This window comes from Prionailurus bengalensis, chromosome B2 (genome assembly GCF_016509475.1).
Source record: "Prionailurus bengalensis isolate Pbe53 chromosome B2, Fcat_Pben_1.1_paternal_pri, whole genome shotgun sequence".
Lineage (NCBI taxonomy): Eukaryota > Metazoa > Chordata > Mammalia > Carnivora > Felidae > Prionailurus > Prionailurus bengalensis.
The window spans coordinates 95,486,696-95,504,320 of NC_057349.1; the positions used below are offsets into that span (position 1 = coordinate 95,486,696).

Below are 17,625 nucleotides of genomic sequence, written 5' to 3' on the forward strand. Positions count from 1 at the left end.
AGTTTATGTGTGTTTTTTTTTTTTTTCTTTTCTTTTTGGCAGTGATGGATGGGTGGGTAGAGGGAGGCTTGCTGTGCTTTTGAGCATTTGGCCAATTCCGACTGAGTCATCATATTTTGCCTATATGTAAATTTGCTTATTGTAAATTTTCTCTAATATCCTCTCAACTTCTGGATGACCTGGTCTAAGGATGTTAAACACTGTATATAGCTAAATTTCATACCTGCTGAGGCAGTGTTGGCAAAATCTTTCCTTAAAAAAAAATGGGACCAGGGTTGCCTGGATGTCTCAGTTGGGTGAGCATCTGACTCTTGATTTCAGCTCAGGTCATGATCCCAGGGTGGTGGGATCGAGCCCCACATTGGCTTGGAGCCTGCTTAAGATTCTCTCTCTCTTTTCCTCTGCCCCTCTTCCCTGAGCTCTCATTCATTCTCTCTCCCAAATAAAATTAAATTAAAAAAAAAACTTAAAAAAAAATTTTTTTAACACTTATTTATTTTTGAGACAGAGAGAGACAGAGCATGAACAGGGGAGGGGCAGAGAGAGAGGGAGACACAGAATCTGAAACAGGCTCCAAGCTCTGAGCTGTCAGCACAGAGCCCGACGCGGGGCTCGAACTCACGGACCATGAGATCATGACCTGAGCTGAAGCCGGACGCTTAACCGGCCGAGCCACCCAAGCGCCCCCAAAAAATTGTTTTTAATGTGACCATAAATTTCTATCAGTGGTTTCAACAAAAGTAGCCCTTTACTTTTGCAAATGACTTCACAGAACTGAGCTGCTCTGGCTGTACCTGGTTTACTGAATTATGGGGAAACTCTGAATTCAGTTTGCATTCTATACCCAGGGTGAGAAGAGACTGCATTTCAGGGAGCTGTGACCAGGATTAAATGAGATTATGTATACAAAGTGTTTACCATAGCGTGTGGGAACAGCAGGCACACAAGACAGTTCTTTTTAGCACTCCTTGTACCCCCGTACAGTCCCTAGAAAGAGTACATTTTCAGTACACATTTGTTGAATAAATAAGTTGAATCGGCGTAATGAGAAAGATAAGTTACTCAATATCTCTGAACAAATACAGGTTCTCTCTCAACTGGGTAATATAACTTGTCAAGGATTTTTATAGAGTGTGAATCTATAGAATGCCCCAACATAGAATTTTTAAATCAACTCAATTTTGAAAACTTAATAGGAAGAGTTAATAAAGGAAAGGTCGATTTATTCAGATGAATCAAAGATGAATCTTGAGATGTAATCATGTTTTATTTGTACAGGTCCTTTACCCTAGAATCAAAGCATTCACCACATATCTCATTAACCCTTACAACACCCTCAGGAGGCAGGTAGATGTCTAAGATGATCCCCTTGTTACTGATGGAGAGAGAGCCTGAGGCCCAAGACAGTGAAGGGACTTGTCAGAGGCCACATCAAGTGAGTGAGTAATGAAGCAAGAAACGGAACTAAATTCTAGTCTTTATCCTGGGGCACACTATTATGTTTTACCATGAGGTTGCCAAACATCTCAATTACTTTTTACTCTAAATTCATTTTAAAATAAGCACCCCGCCTTTTTTTAATCGGCCAAGAGTACAAGATGGCAATAACTAAGACAGAAAGACACAAATCAGTTGGGTTTTTTGTTTAATAGTTCCATGATATCAGCTAACACCGTCTAGGGAAGAAAACTGAAGCAAATCTTGGTTCAAAAACAAACTTCTGCATAAGGCAAATTGCTACATTTTAGGGCAATTAATGTGATTTCTAATTTGCAACTGAAAACACGGGGAGGAGGGTTTGAGTTTCCAAACAGAACTGGAGAGACTGAGCATACTTCTCCATTGACTTTCCTGTGATTCTACCTGGGGGTGTGGGTAAACAAATTCTTTTTAATTGACTCACTTGAACAGGGATTACCAGAATTTTCAGGTATTTCAATCTCCAAAATTTCCCAGAAACCCTCAGGATGAGTAGTTATGATTTTAGTATCTTTGGACTAAAAACAACACACATAACCACAAAATGACCCATGGCTCCAAATGAATTCGGTGACACTGGCAATGAATCTGTGTTCAATATGCTCTGTATCTCCCTACACTTAAAGTCTGTTGGCGCCGCGAAAGCCCAGTGGGTGGATGGGTTCCCGGGCGCATGCAAGCAGCTCCGGGACAGGAACCTGAATCCGGGGGCGCAGGGCTGGTTTCCACATCCGCTCCATCTCCGCAAGGATTGAGAAAACCCGGCTCACAGAGCGAACTTCTCGGGCTCCAAGTCATTTCCTGATGTTTTAATCACAGACACAAGGAGACCGCGGAACGAGAGACGCCAGTGCACTAAACGCGGGACTCGCGGCGGCCCCTGCGCCTCGCCCTCCTGGGGCCAGTCGCGCGCGTCCCCCGCCCTGGCTTGGGGCCCAACTGCCTGGCGCAGACCCGCGCGCCCCGCCCGGCGCAGTCAGGTTCTGTCTTCCCAGAGTCAGAGTTCCAGTTTCTACTTTCCTTCCCGACATTTCTCCTTCGGGGTCTTCCAAGGGGATCGGAAGGTGGCGGAGCCCCTGGCCGGGGGAACCCGCGACAGCTCAGGGCTCAATCTGTCGGGCCTTTGGTGGCTCATCTACATCCCACTGGCCCCTTATTCCCACGCGGAAAAGTAGAGATGTTTGGCCACCAGCAGGTACTTTGAAGGGAGGGCATTTTTGAAGAAGCTTCTCTGCTTAACCTCCTGGGCACACTGATGGTCGCGTGTGACGCCTCAGGACCCACCCAGCAGCCACAGAAGCTCGGAAGGGACGATTTTGATGGCGGTGACCTCTGGCCTCCTCCTTTCAACCTTAAGACCTCTCCGGTTCCAGGCTTATTGAACCTGATGCTGCGATCAGTCCTCTTCATCTTCTAACCAAAGATGGTTGGGACTCAGGTCCCGGACCCAGACTGTGTGGTTTGTCATTAGCTCCCCTATTTATCAGCTGCTGCGTGACCCTGGGCAAGTTACTTAACCTCACTGGTCTTCACTTTCTCTCTTTGTAAAATGGGAATTCTAACAGCACCAACCTGAGTTCTGTTGTGAGAATAATATGAGATAATGCATTTAAAGTGTTCTGGCATAAGGACTGGTTCAATTAATGTCAGGGGCTGCTAGTTGGAATTAAATAAGCTTTGTAGGAGAGCTCATTCAATCAACAAGAATTTATTGACAGTGCCCCTGTGTGCCAGGACCTGTCCTAGGAACAAGAAAGCAAGCAGGGAATGTAAGAGACAACAAGTGCTGTCCCCTTGGAGCTCACTTGGGTGGAGGAGGTGGGGGGGAGTTACACAGCAAACACAGCGTGTCTCATAGCGAGAAGAGGCATAGGTGCCAGTCTAAACAGAGTGGACGGCTGCTGGAGCAAAGGGAGGGAGGAGCCACTGGAGAAGCTGGGCCAGCCAGAGAGAGGTAAGAGCAGGATGGACCTACCGGCCAATTTCCCTTACTAAATCCTATCATCCCCCCTCCAACCCCCACCCAGTGAGCCCTCCCTTGGGAGATCTGCCTAAGGAAACAGGTTAGGGACCTGAAGGGAAACACGGTTCTAGTCAAGTGCCTCTTCCTCCATTCCACCCCATAGGCGTGGCAGCCTATCCTTTTACACCTTCAGAAGAATTTCCATAATAGAATCATAAAAGGGGATAACTCACATTCTCTCAAGGAATCGAATTTCCCCTTCCTCCTTTCCATGGAAGATGACCGGGATGGTACGTGATGATGCTGATGCAAACTAAGCAAAAGATGGACTTTTCTCCCTCAGCTGTCAGCAGTTAACAGTGACCACACACTTCCAAGGCACTATACAAAGAAACACCCATAACAAATGATTTCAGGATGCTACATTCTAATTTACATAGCACCACTACAAATAGGAAAACTTCTAAATGTCAGTAAGGTAGAATACTGATATATATGCTCACTTAGAAGTCTGACTTGCTTACATGCTATAAATATTACATATCAGTAACAATCACTACCACTTACTGTGTTCTTCTGTGTTTAGTGTTCTTTGTGTACTTACTTATTTAATAACATTGGGAACCCTATAAGGAAGTATCTACCATCATTTTACAGATGAGAAAATGGAGTTAAATAACTTGCCCAAGATCATAGAGCTAGTATATGGTGGAGCTACTCCCTTCCTCCCATTTTATTGTGGGTTCACTCATAAACAAATATTTATTGAGTGCCTTCCATGTGCCAGGCACTGTTCTATGCATTTGCAGACACAACTTTTAAAAATCCTTACCCTCATATATGTTATTTACATTCTTGTAGAAGGACAGAAGCAACAAGAGGGGGCAAAGGTAAATGGGAGTATAAAAGTTAGGTACCAGGGAGAAAAATTAAGCAGAGAAAAAGGAAAAGGCAGGGATTGGGTTACAAGGCTAAACAGGTGGGGGGGGGGGGGGGGGGGAGAACTTTACCCAGAGGATGGTATTCAGCAAAAACTGGAAGAAAACTATGCTAATGGGAGTGGGGCGCGCCGACAGCCCAGTCAGAGGGAACAGCAAAGACCCTAAGGCAGGACTCACAGTGTGGCTGGATGGGTGTGAGCTTGGGCAAGGAGAAAGGGAGTAGAAGGGTCAGAGGGGGCGGAGTGGTCACTCAGGAGCCTAGACGGAAGGATTTAAACTATGATCCTCAGTAAGGTGGGGAGTGACTGGAAGTTCTGAGTTCTCTGATACAACAGGATTACTCTGGCTAGAACAGGATCCGGGATCGAAGAGTACACTAGCAGGGGGCAAAGTAGAAACAAGGAGACTGATTAACAGGCTACCATAATAACCCAGGGGAGAAATGATGAGATTGGTGTAGGCCCAAGTAGTAGTACCAGATGCCATAAGGGATGGTCAGATTCTGGATATACACAGAAGCATTTTCTGGTAGGCACCATTTGGAGTGTGAAAGTAAGAGGAGTCAAGGATGGCTCCAAGGTTATTGACCTGAGCACCTCCTGAAAAAAATGGTTTGCTCTTCATGGAAAGGGGAAAGAGGACCGCTATGGATGGAGCAGGTTTGGGGGCAAAGCTTCAAACAAGTTAATTTCAGCATCTTTTAGACATTCGGCTGGAGGCAGATATCCAGTAGGCAGCTGAATAAACAAAACGGGAGGTTGGAGTTTGGAGAAGTTCAGGCTGGAAATACATATATTTTTATGGAGGGGCGGAACGCGGGGAAACTGCCAGGATCTAGGGCTGGTGACTGCAAGAGATCGCTTAGGAGGTGAGGGCAGGAGGCGGTAAGAGGTCGCGACCCCGCCCCAGGTGCTCCAACTTTTCCCACTTCATCAGGACTGAAGGAGAGCACAGCCTGGGCACTTGGGTTACTCGTTACTTACACGGTTAAGCCGCTGCCCACACTCCTGGGCGGAGGTAAGCCTTTTCACCCGAGGAGCTGGGATGAGGCAGAAGCTTGGTGTGCCACGTTTGGCATTAAATGGCCCCAGGGAAGCCATTTGATCTCTCTGTCGTTCCGTAAAATGGGCATACTGGCATCCCCAGTAATCTGTAGTAATCTGGGGTCAGTGAGAGAAAGGAGCCCAGAAAACTAACTCTTGCCCCTTCCTGCTTCCTAGAGCTCCCCCCAGCATTTTGCGTCGCATTTACCTCCACACGTTGCCCTGTCTCCACAAATGCTTTCCCAGCGCCACGCTGGTACAAGCTAGGTGTTCAGGGAAGGCGAGACGGAAGCCAAGGATCGGGAGTGGGCTCCCGGGACAGCAGTGAACCCGGGCAGTCGTCCCGCCAAGGAGTGGAAGGGATGGGGCGCGCCCGCTGCCCTGATACCCCCGCTCCGGCCAGCGCGCGGGCTCCTAACCGCGGACGGGGCGGGGAGGGGCCTCGGCCGGCGCTTCCTCGCAGGGGCGAGCGGATGGAGCGGGCCACCGCGCTCGAAGACGCACGCAGAGAGGCTGGCAGGCGCCGCGCTGCGCCTGTGCGGCGGGGACGCGGGCCTCGGCCCCGGGGGGCGAGCAGGGCGCCGCCCGCCGAATAGCGAAGCGGCTGGACCACGGTACAGCCGCCGCGCCCGGCCGGCCTCGGAAACGCTCCGGGGCACGGCGCCCGGACTATTTTTTGTTTGTTTGTTTCTAAGAGCGATTCCTTTTTCCCTCTACTGTCGTCCTTCAGGTGTCCGAAGGAAAGGGGAATCCAAGATTCCCGCCGAACGGGCCATCCAAGGAAGATTGTGTAGGGCCCTCTCGGATCTGGAGAGGGCTGGTTGTTCTGGTGAAGACAAACCGGACGCCCAGAACCTGGCGGCGCCGGGTCTCCCCGGGACGAGGACGCCCCGCGGAGAACCCAAGCTTTGGGACCAATTCCCTATGAACGCAGGTGAAATCCTGAGGGCCCTTGCTGAGGATTTCACAGGTTGTTGTAGAAATTCATTAAACCAAATTTACAAAGCATCTTTTCAATACCTTCCAGCAAACAGGGCCTAGCAAGAATGGAGGAATTAATCTGGATGTTATGGGCAGTGGTTCCTAACCTTGGGGGGGTGGCGGGGGGTGGGGGTGGGGTCGTCGATCTCTTTAGAATTGAACGCAAGCTATAGACACAGGCCCCCAGCACACACTTTGATGCTTGTTTGACGTTTCGGGAACACACACACCCACCCCCCTACGCGCGCGCGCGCGCACACACACACACACACACACACACACGCACACACACCCCCACGCACGCGCGCGCGCGCACACACACACACACACACACACACACACACACCTTCTCTATTCCACCTGGGGCCCTGAATGAAAACGGATGCCTGACGAGAATATGCACAAGCTTTGTGATCTCTGAAGGGGAAAAACAAAAACAAAACATCCAGTTAATTTCACAGGGCTTGTTTGGGTGTTTTGTTGTTGTTTTCTCTCTGTGGCAAGTGGACCACGGTTAATCAAGTGATCGAGTGAGTTTGGTGGATATGAAAGGATGCAGGCCTCCTGGGAAGGGAAAGATGCAATTAGAATGGAATCATTCCCTTGGGTTGTCCTGGCCTTTCTAAACCACCAACAAAAATGTAATTAGGGCAAAAATGTTTGGGAAGAAAGCTAGCAAACTGGGAAAGGTTTCCTTAAACATAATGATGACAGTTCTGTAATTTTGTTAATTCTGTTCACCAAGAAACTTCTCTGTTTTAAGTCTGAAACTTTTGATGGCCTCAGAGAAGCAGTACATGGCCCTGGGTTTTTTTTTGGGGGGGGAGGGGGCAAGAATGCCATACATACTGTTCTAGGACAGCAGCTCTCCTCCATCTAACTGGCCTTCTGGTGGCGGTTTTGTGTAACTGTGGAGGATTACATATCTGTCTTATTTTATTTCACCAGATGGAGTAAATGCAACAATATTTGGGGGGAAAAACATTTCCTGTCTTTTTGTTCTTAACATAAAAAATACTTTATTGGTATTTTTTTTTTCAGAATATTTTCTCCTCCTCTGGGACACTTTTTGAAGCCTCAAAGCACATTATTTGCCAGGACCCTTTGGATTCTCACAATCTTCCTAACTCTGTCTATAACCAAGACTTGCTGGACCTGCTCCATTAGGGAAACTTGTGTTTTACAAGCTGTAGAAGATAACTACAATAACTAGGGTTTTCTTTTTCTTTTCTTTTTAGAGAAAATTTCAAACTTAAAACACTTAGTATTTATGGGCAATTGATTTTTCTTTTATTACCCATTTAACCATGTCTTTTCTTTGACGCTCATCCAGAGGGACTCTCATCATCCATGGCTAGATCAGAGAAGCCAAAAGGAAAGGTCTTCATCATCTCTAATCTCCATCTCTCACCTCCCTCCAAAGCAGTTTGCAATAAAGAGAACTCACTCCCACATCCTGATCCCTGTTCTTCTTTGATCTTCCCCATCATTTTCTTATTAAAAACAACTGCTCTGTTGCCACCACCACCAGTTGCAAGTTGTCTGAATAACTATTTTCACCTTAAAATTTTAATTTTGAAAATCAAGTCATATATTAGAGTTATTATGCCAAATTTATCCCCACTTGAAAAACAAGGGGAAATCTATAGAGAACAACCCATTAATTTTCCATCGGTTTAAAAGCACTAAAATGCTACTTTCTGAGTATGGGTCTCTGGTTTTCCAGCCTGGCTTCTTCCTGTCTCGGTCACACCACCTGTCATGGTTTCCTGGATTATCTCATCCATCGAACAGTAATTAAAAGTGAGCAAATATTAAATTTCATTTCCACGAACGTAATAAAAAAATTTGCATTCTGTAGCAAGTTCCCAAACTCCAGCCAATGATGCAATATACCACCAAGTTCCAATGGAACAAAATAATTTGCATAAGCCCTCAGATTCCATAGTTGTGGAATTTATAGCTGCTAAAACACATTGCATTAACTCTTCACAAACTAATGGGTCAAACAACTTACCAAATAAAAACATTCATACAAAGGTTAAAAAGTTTATGCTTTAGGTTTTATACTTAAAGATTGTAATCAAATATGGGAGAAGGGCATTAACATTAGCCACAGTTGAAAAAAGAATGAATACAACAAAATTCTTCGGGGTTTTGTATAATACCTAGAATCTTATACAAGTCCATAAGGGATTCTTTTATTCACAGCTAAATGTACCTCCGCTTTCTGAATTTCAGTGTCCCTAAGGCCAATGGTACATTCCACTTGGAATTATCTCCTCCAGGAAATCTGCTCTCATTCTACAGCTTTCTCCAGCCTGGGTGGCTGGGTCAAAAGCTGCTGCTACAGTTCCCTGTGGCACTTTGTCCTTCCTCCATCAGAACACTGCCCTTGCTTAAACAAATTGTGAGTCTTCTCTGCTATAGTATAAACTGCACAAGGGAAGGGACCACATGTTTTGTTCAGTATTGTATTTCAAGTACCTGGCACGCAATAGATACTTATTAAATATTTAATGAATTAGTACATAGACAGTAAAATTGGTCATTTGTTTAAGCTTAGGAAAGCCAAATGCAAGAAACAAAACCAGAGATGTATTCCCTCCATCTCTTTCATTCACTCTAGTGAGGAAGCCTCAGGAGTGAAAAGAACACAGTGTAGCAATTGGCGGGTGGCTAAAACCTAGCTCAGATATTTACCAGTATTGGGACTTTGGGTAAGTTACTTAACCTCTCTGAAACTCATTTCCTCTTCTGTAAAGTAAGTATAATAAAGCCCACTGTGTAGGGTTGTCTTAAGAATTTATAAACATATAAAACACCCAACATATATAGCAATCTGTAAACAATTATAATCATTATTTATTCATTAAACGTTTACGTGCCTGCTAATGAGCACTGAGGATACAAAGATAAATAAACCAAAATCCTCCCTCAAGACCTCAGTCTTATAAGTAATATGGCAAATGCAGTAACAGAGACAATCAAAAAGAATTACAAGAGCAATTCAGCTGGAGAGAGGGGTACAATCAAAACAGAAGGGAGCATATGATTAGAACACAAGGTCTAAACACTATGGCTTGTGGGGGTGACCACAAGTGGTTGGCTTCCCATTTAACACAAAGACTCCAACTTACTACAATGGCTGATGAGAACCCATCTAAGAGAGCACTCACACACCCTATTTTCTCTCTGACCTCATCTGCTACTACTCCCTCTGCTCTCTCCTCTTCTTGATGTGCTAAGCACACTCCTACCTTAGGACTTTGCACTGGCTGTTCCCTCCACCTAGATTTTCTTCCTCTGTTTATTCTTGTAGCTGCCTTACCTCCTTTCTTGTTTGCTCAAATGTCACCTTTTCAATAGACAACCTTCATCAGAGGATCTAAAATTAGGCTCTCCACCCAGATCCTATAAAATGTGCTAATTTGTGTTGTTTACTGACACCACCCATCCCTTTCCATATAAGCTCTATGAAGGCAAAGCTATGAGTTTTGTTTCCCAAGGTATGCTGAGTGCCTAGGACAGTGGCTGGCACTTAGCACTGTCAAACAAATGAATGAATGAAGTGTAGTTGGAATGTGAAGTCAGGTCAGGAAGGGGAGAGAAGCAAAGCTAGAGAGATGTACAGAGGCTTTGAATGCTGTGGTGAAGAGCTTAGATTTTTATCTGATAAGGAAGGGGAAGCCATTAAAGGTGAATGGCATGTTCAGATCTGCTTTTTAGATAAGTCACTCAGGGAAAGGGTTTGAAGGGAATGATAAGGATTTAAAGGCAGAACTTCACAGTTAAGAGGCTGCAGCAGCAAGTAAGCTAGAGAGCAAGACAAGAAAGGCCTAAACCAAAAGAACGGAAATAAGAAAGGAAGGGAGGGGACATATCTGAGGTATAATTAGGAGGTGAAGTCAAGCAGGACTTGATAATTGACTTCAAATGGAAGGAGATAGAAAGAGAAAATGATAGAAAGAAATAGAATATGATAGAAAGAGAAAACCTGAGTAGGTTTGGAGAATGGGTAACTGGGAGGTTGAACTACGTTGAGGTCTAGAATATGGAGACGGAGAGGGGCATGAAGGGATGAATTCAGCTCCATATAAACCCATAAACAGCAGATCCAGTGTCATTTGTGGAAGAGGAAATTTGGAGCTCCGGATGGAGGTTTAGACCAGAGATATTCTTGCTACCTAGTGATAATTACATTAATTTTAAAAGGAAAACTAGGGGCGCCTGGGTGGCGCAGTCGGTTAAGTGTCCGACTTCAGCTCAGGTCACGATCTCGCGGTCCGTGAGTTCGAGCCCCGCGTTGGGCTCTGGGCTGATGGCTTGGAGCCTGGATCCTGCTTCTGATTCTGTGTCTCCCTCTCTCTCTGCCCCTTGCCCGTTCATGCTCTGTCTCTCTCTGTCCCAAAATAAATAAAAAACGTTGAAAAAAAAATTAAAAAAAAATCTTTAAAAAAATAAAAATAAAAAATAAAAGGAAAACTAATTTCAAACGTCCAAATTGACTTCCCCAAAGAGCAGAAATTAAAATGCAGCAACATTTCTTATAAGATTTTATATATGTGTGTGATTTCCCCCCAGAGAGAATTAAAAAAAAAGTGGTTTTTTTTTTTCCATTATTTAATTGATTCTTACTCCAGACTTCACTTTTTGTTAGGAGATTTTCAGCTAAACTCTCCAGAGAAAATAATAATCTCTCCCCCCCCACAAAAAAGTGACCATGTTGGGTTGTGAAATAACTAGTGGTAAAGTACAAAGAATATACCCTTTCATTTTGTAAAAGTATAAGGGGGAAGTTAAAGAAATTCAAAGGCAATATTATATATTCAAAACAAATTTGAGGAAATACTTTCAAAATGACATATAATTAGTTAGTGGAAGTTACTATCACAACATAGGATTGAAGCAAATTGCTTTATGAGCTTTCCCTTCTCCCTAATCAAACCTCTATATGAATATAAAGCATGGAAGAATGGACAACACTGTATTGTCACTTAAAATTACAGGTAGGAAGAAGCGTACATTGTTTGACTGCAATAATAATAATAATAATAATAATAATAATAATGTAGCACCAGCCACAGTGCTAGGCAGTTGTCCAAGCCTTACCTGGTTTGCTCTTGACTTTTAAAAGGAACGGATTATAAAACAAAAAACAGGGCTTAGACAAATGAGCAACTTGCTAAAGGTCACTTTGCTATCAATTGATGCAGACATATTTTAAGGGAAGGGAATTTTTTTTAATTTTTTTTTTAGAAATCCAATTACTGTAGCAACTTGCCCTGACCTGATAAGCACTATGCGGGCCCAGTATGTGAGACCGTCTGACTGGTTCACAGATTGCTGCTATACCCAGAACCTAGCAACCCGGGCATTTGGAAATATGTAATATGCATAGTAATTTTTTTTTTTAATAAATAAAGACCAAAGGAATGGGCCATTAGTTGATCTGAGGGCCGTCTCCACAGTGTTAGTAAAAACTGTTTTCACTATCCTGAAATATTTTCTTTTTAAAGGTGGACTTATTTAGAACTACCGGAGAATGTTTTAAACCCAATAGACAGTAACTAACCATGATAACAATCAGTGAGCGTAGAAGGCAGGTGCCCATTAGCTGGGCCTAGGTTTCACCGACTCACCAGCTCATCCCCCAGTTAGCACTTTAACACTTGTGCTGAACTGATTCCAGTCAAGTTACCACAGATTGGAGATGACACGGAAGTCGTCGTCAGTCTTTTCAAACTAGCGCAGTTCCCTAGGTTGCACAACGAGCTAGTTTTGGTGGCCCTTTACCTAAGCTAACGTAATAAACTACGTAGAAGACTTCCCTCCTCGAAGCCAAATGACCAAATCAGTGCTGAGAAGATGAAGCGCCGACTGTTTTCTACTTTTGATCGCGATTCTAGCCGTTCTTGTAAATCTCAACGTTTTGTGGCTCTGCAAACACAGTTCCACCCTTGTAAAGCGGGAAACGCCTGTTTCCCAGGCCCTGTCCGGAATTCCCGACGAGCAGCCCCCCACCATGATCAAGTGCAACACTTATTTCTTTAGAATGCCTCTTTTTGTTCCTCAAAATCCTGAAGGAAAAAAAAAAAAAAACCCACGCCACCGCTCGGCTGTGAATCCCCAGCGCAAAAAGTGAAAGTGGGCGCGGGGCCCGGCCGCCGCTGCAGGGCGCGCGCCAGGGATGGGGGCGGGTCCCCAGGATGTGGCGCGCGTCACGTGACCCGAGGCGGCCCAATCCGAGCCGTACCGCGCCGAGCGCGCCGCGACTGGGTCTGGGAAGCACTTCTCTGTCAATCAAAGTTGTCATTTGGGCTGATGACGCTTAAATGCAAAGTAAAAAGGGCTTTTCACCTCCTTTCGCTAAATGTCGCCCCTGCCTGCAGACATCCAGAGTCACACATCCCTCCCTAGGGACTCCTGGGCACTGTGCACAATCACTTTCATCAGCCGCTACCTACTTAATGGGCGGGAAAGAGCATTTCCTCTTAGGTGTGTTTCCAGGTGGGCTCGGGAGAGGTCGGGGCCTGTAGTCTCCGGCTAGTTTGCTGGGGAGGGAGCGAGGACTGTTTGCCTCCTTTCTCCAAAGCCGAAGTGCAAAGTGATGGTTAGAGGAAGTCTGAAGCGTTGGGGGCCCAAAGTGCGACCGGCGGAGCCCGGCTATCCCCACCTTTCCCACTTTGACAGAGGGGACCGGTGAACCCCTGAAAACAGGGCACATAGATGCAGACGTCAGCTCTTCTCTTTTACAATATTTCAAATGACTCTAAGTCTTTCCCCCCTTGAGTCTTAATGTTTAACTCAGTATCTTAAACAATTTAAAAGACCCGAGTTCCTACGTTACATAAAGTTCTGCTCTTTCACAGACTTCTGGGAGGCTTAACCGTAGCTCCTCGGTTTTTACCCCCAATATCCACCGCGAAACAAAAGCTAGCTTTCCTAAACTCAATAACAATAGAACTGGTTTAATCCACCTCTAGGTTGGCAACCCCCACCCCGAAGCCCTCCTTCACTCTCCAACCTGCCCCTAGGTATGTTTGTGTAATCAGAGACTGATTGTAGCTGCCTCGCCGTTTCTCCCCGGGAAAGCTTAGTTTGCATTCATTGAAGTTGCTTGTTTTTTAGGTTCACGTAGGCGAGCAGAGAAGATGCCACTCGGGAAAGAGCTGGGTTTCCTGCTCGACGTCTTCAGGAGCGGGCTGAGCTGCGCAGGTGTGCGGGTTACGATGGCAATGAGGAGGGTGACGTTGGAAGGTCTTTAAAACGTTAAGTTTGCGATTTGGGGAAATAAATTTTCAGAGAACCAACACTACGGTGGCAAAAAAAAAAAAATGGGGAGGCTAGGATTTTAGTGAAGAGATCAAGACCAAGGTTAGGGATAGTAAGAAGAGTGGTGATTTGGTGCTCTGCTATTGCTTAAACTGTAAACACTGGCAATGCTGATAGTTATCTCTCCGGCAGTAATTATTCGGTATATTAAAACCGGGGAGAAAGAGGGACATTAGGACTGGTCATTACGGTTTGTTTGAAGGATAGAATTGCGTGTCACCGACTTGTAAGGGTAAATGAAACGCAGACTCGGATACACCTTATTTTTGGAATGTTAGCTTTATATATTCTCGTAATTCATGAAATGTGAAGGGGACGCAAGGGTGTCTATGTTGGCTGAACAAGGGCAGGAGCATTTATGACTCTCCAGTCACGTAAAAGCTGCGCTCAAAGTTTTAAAAAGCGCTGGGACTGTAGCGAGGGAGGCGAGGGGCGGGAGCGGCTCTGGAGATGCGCGGCTCAGCTGGCCGGTGGGGGATGTCTTTAGGAGTACACGGTCCACTGGAGACGCCGTGGGAGGCCAGGGGGTCGAGGTAAGAGGCCGCTACGGGGGGTCCGGCTCCAGACAGGCTCTCTCCCACCCAAGGTCACTGTTGAAGAAGCAATTCCAACAGCGAATGCCACCGAGGTCTGCGTGCATGCAACTGACGGCTCTCGATTGGACTCCATTAGCCTAAATTGCGTAATTAAAGGAAAAAAAAAAAAAAAAACACCAACAACTCTGCTCTGGCGCTTCCGCTGGAAGGCTAGCGGGGACGCGTGACAGAGTGAAGATAGCTTCTCCATTACGCACCTTTTCCTCCGAGCTCCTTTATGTAAAGTCACCCTTAAAAAGGGGGGAGGGGGGAGGAAAATTATCAAAATGTTATGTTCTTTTGGACAAGAGGAGAAGAAAAGAATTAGGAGTCCTGACATCAGGTAGGGGATTCTCGAAATAGGTTTAGAGCTCGTCATTGTGTCTTAAGGTCCGCTGGGTTCCAGAAGGGGCTCGTGCAGGGCGAGCTTCCTGGGAAATCTTTTCTCCAACGCTTCTGCGGTCGCAAGCACCGTCCTGCTCGTAGCTGCCTAATCGCAGCTTTCTCTGAGCAGCCCTGGCGGCACTGGCAGCCGGGGGTAGGAGCTGTAAGACAACCTCCGCGAGCGGGGCTGCGGACGCGGCCCGCAGGGCGCAGGGCTGGCGGCGAGCGAGCCCCGGGGAGTCCGGGTCGCGCAGTCCGCCCCAGTCGGGTGCCAGTGGACGCGTCGCAGAAGCCTCTGCAGACCTTGGAGCATCCCGAAGGCTTGCGCTTTTTTTGGCCCCGAGAGAGGAGGGCCCCTTGTCGAGAGGATTAGAGTGCGCTTCTTTTCCCGCCTAGCACACCGCTTAACTCCTGGCAGACGCGCACTTCCCCTCCCAGGTTTTGAAAACCAGAGAGATGACTCAAACTGGAAAGCGGCGGAATGGCCATCTGAGCTCCTCGCACAGTCTCATCCTCTTTCCTCCCACCTCCCTGCCCCACCTTCTTTCAGGTCCTTGGTAACCGGCTATATAGGTTAGGTTTGGGCGGAAGAGGGTCTGGGCAGGTGCCATCTGGGGGTACTTACCTGGTGTTGTCAAGTTCTTCTTGGGGTCAGGGAGCTACGAACTGCCTCTCCCCCGATCACCTGGCTGGGCTTATTAACTGGCGGTCTCGGCGCTCCTGGGGACGGTCCCGTAGGGTTTTTGTTTCCTTTTTCCTTTTCTTTTCTTTTCTAGCGGAGCCTTCGGGGGGGGGGGATTATTTTTTTTTGAGTTTCAAACATTTTGATGTATATAGAAACGAAAAACAAAATTTCAAAACGGGAGGAGGGACCAAAAGGAGAAAGTCTGACTTGAAGTTGTTCTTAGCAGTCTGCTGAAAGCACACCACTGTGCAGGATAGAGAGGAAGAGCGTTTGAAGGGAATTGGTTAAGTAAAACCTTTAGCTGTAACGTTATAAGAAAGACACAAGTGGGGGAAATAATAAAATGCACAGTAGATACACCATACAGATGATTTGGGAAGCTCTGCTCCCACTGAAAGCCCGGTAGAGAAAAATTGTTTGCTTATTCTCACAGTATTACATTTCCCTTTGAATTAAACTATTTTTCCTTCCCATCAGCCAGCTAGACTTGGTTTCTTAATTAGGAAGCACAATGAAGTTTCTCACAGATGTAGTCAGCCACAGACTCTGATCCAAAATAATAAGTATAATTAATTTTAGAGGACATCTTTAGTTTATAAGGCCTGAAATTAAAATACGATGTTTTTTAACATTGTGGTACAAAAACACAAGGAAACATATTTGCTTCACAGTCTTATAGTGACACCATTTCCTTCCTCTGTGTTGAAAAAGGCTTTCAGTCTGATATGGCCCCCATCCTCTCTCACTCCAGTGCCTCTTTACTCAAACTCAATTTCTTTCTAATCAAAAAATATCTTAGGAAATTCTACTTTAAAAATATTTTCTGATTTTAAAAAGTCAGCAAGACAGGTTGAAATCATTTAAATACCACATTGTCTTGGAAATGTGGTATTTCCACACAAAAAGATCACACAAATCTTTTTCTTATAATCTCAGTCTTATAAAGAATATACTTAAGCAGCTGTTCATTTAAATACAGTTTTTAAATATGCATAATTTAACCTGAATAAATATTGCTAAACTTCTGGTGCACTGAAATATAAGCACAAAGGTCAACTTCTCTATAATAGCTGTCAAATAATCTCTGGTTCTGCTTGGTGAAGTGAAAGTTATTTAGTGATTGATCATTTCTAAATTGAATACACAACATCAAGACAAATTATTAAGTCAAAGTCCAAATATACCCAGTTCCTAATTCTTATGGTATCATGCCTTTTAAGTTCTCTATGGTAGATTAACATTTTGTCATTGTAAAGCACTGGAAAGAAGTGTAAACTTAACACGTTTTCTATAGCATTCAACTACTCCACTGACAAAAACCAAAAACAAAACCTATATGGTATGGGCTGTATTTTGATGTGTGCGATGATTTCGAAATTTGGTTTTGAACAAACTTCAGCCTCTGTGCAAGAATAACTTACCTTTTAGTAGATCTTTATGGCTATTTTAAATAAAAGTTTTTAAAAAGTAAACATGAAGAGGGAATATTACAACATGAAGTCTATCTTCTTGGGAGTCTGTACCCATTAGAGTCTTTGGGCTCATAAGTACATTTTGTTTCATAGTGATAACATCTCTAACGGGCACTTAGGGCTGATATTATCATCTTCTTTCAACAGAGAGGGGACTAGACGCCTCTGCTTCTGACACAAATTAAATGTTGTTTCTGTTAAATAGGCTGTCTCTTGGGTTGGAGTCACATCAGGATTTTGGGTTGCCACATTCAAGTAACTAAGAAAACAAACGCTGGCCTTGCCAATGCTGCTCCTAATTTCTCTGGCTCTTTGATGACTCTATGGTCCCATCTCTTACCTGCATTGTGCTGTACGCTCTCATTATACATATATAGGTTACTGCAGAGTTCTAAGCAGTAAAAATCTTCTTGATGGACAATCTAATTTAAATGACAAATGTGTACTGAACACATACCATAAGGGGTAAGGTAAGAAGAGGAAAATGAGGAACCCAGTCTTTACAAATAAAAATGCCTCACAAATAAACGTAAGGTGCTGGGATGGGTCACATTACTTTCTTGGCAAATTATTTTAATAGCAGTATTTAAAATTTTGTACCAAGTAACTTCTAACCGTCTAAATGTTTGTGAGTTTTGTCATATATCATAGAAAGCCTTAAAGTGTGAGCCAGGATTACATGTGTTTAAAAATCATTTCTGTCAGTTTATTCTCTCTCTTTTTAATATTAGGTTATTTGCTTAATTGTCAGTATAATTTTAATCCTT

The 17,625-nt window shown here is 44.8% G+C and overlaps 2 long non-coding RNA genes across 3 annotated transcripts; both read right to left on the reverse strand.

Annotated features, from left to right (window-relative positions):
- Positions 1-1,628: 1,628 nt before the first annotated feature.
- LOC122489812 lies at positions 1,629-5,902 on the reverse strand. The gene is made up of 3 exons (XR_006299013.1): positions 5,635-5,902; positions 3,676-3,823; positions 1,629-3,221 (listed from the first exon to the last, which is right to left on the reverse strand). It is a non-coding gene; the product is annotated as an uncharacterized LOC122489812 (long non-coding RNA).
- Positions 5,903-14,002: 8,100 nt separating this feature from the next.
- On the reverse strand, positions 14,003-16,573 carry LOC122489813. Of its 2 annotated transcripts, XR_006299015.1 has the most exons (3): positions 15,327-16,573; positions 14,536-14,568; positions 14,003-14,415 (listed from the first exon to the last, which is right to left on the reverse strand). It is a non-coding gene; the product is annotated as an uncharacterized LOC122489813 (long non-coding RNA). The 2 variants fall into 2 exon arrangements; XR_006299014.1 differs by lacking the exon at positions 14,536-14,568.
- Between the last annotated feature and the right edge of the window lie 1,052 nt (positions 16,574-17,625).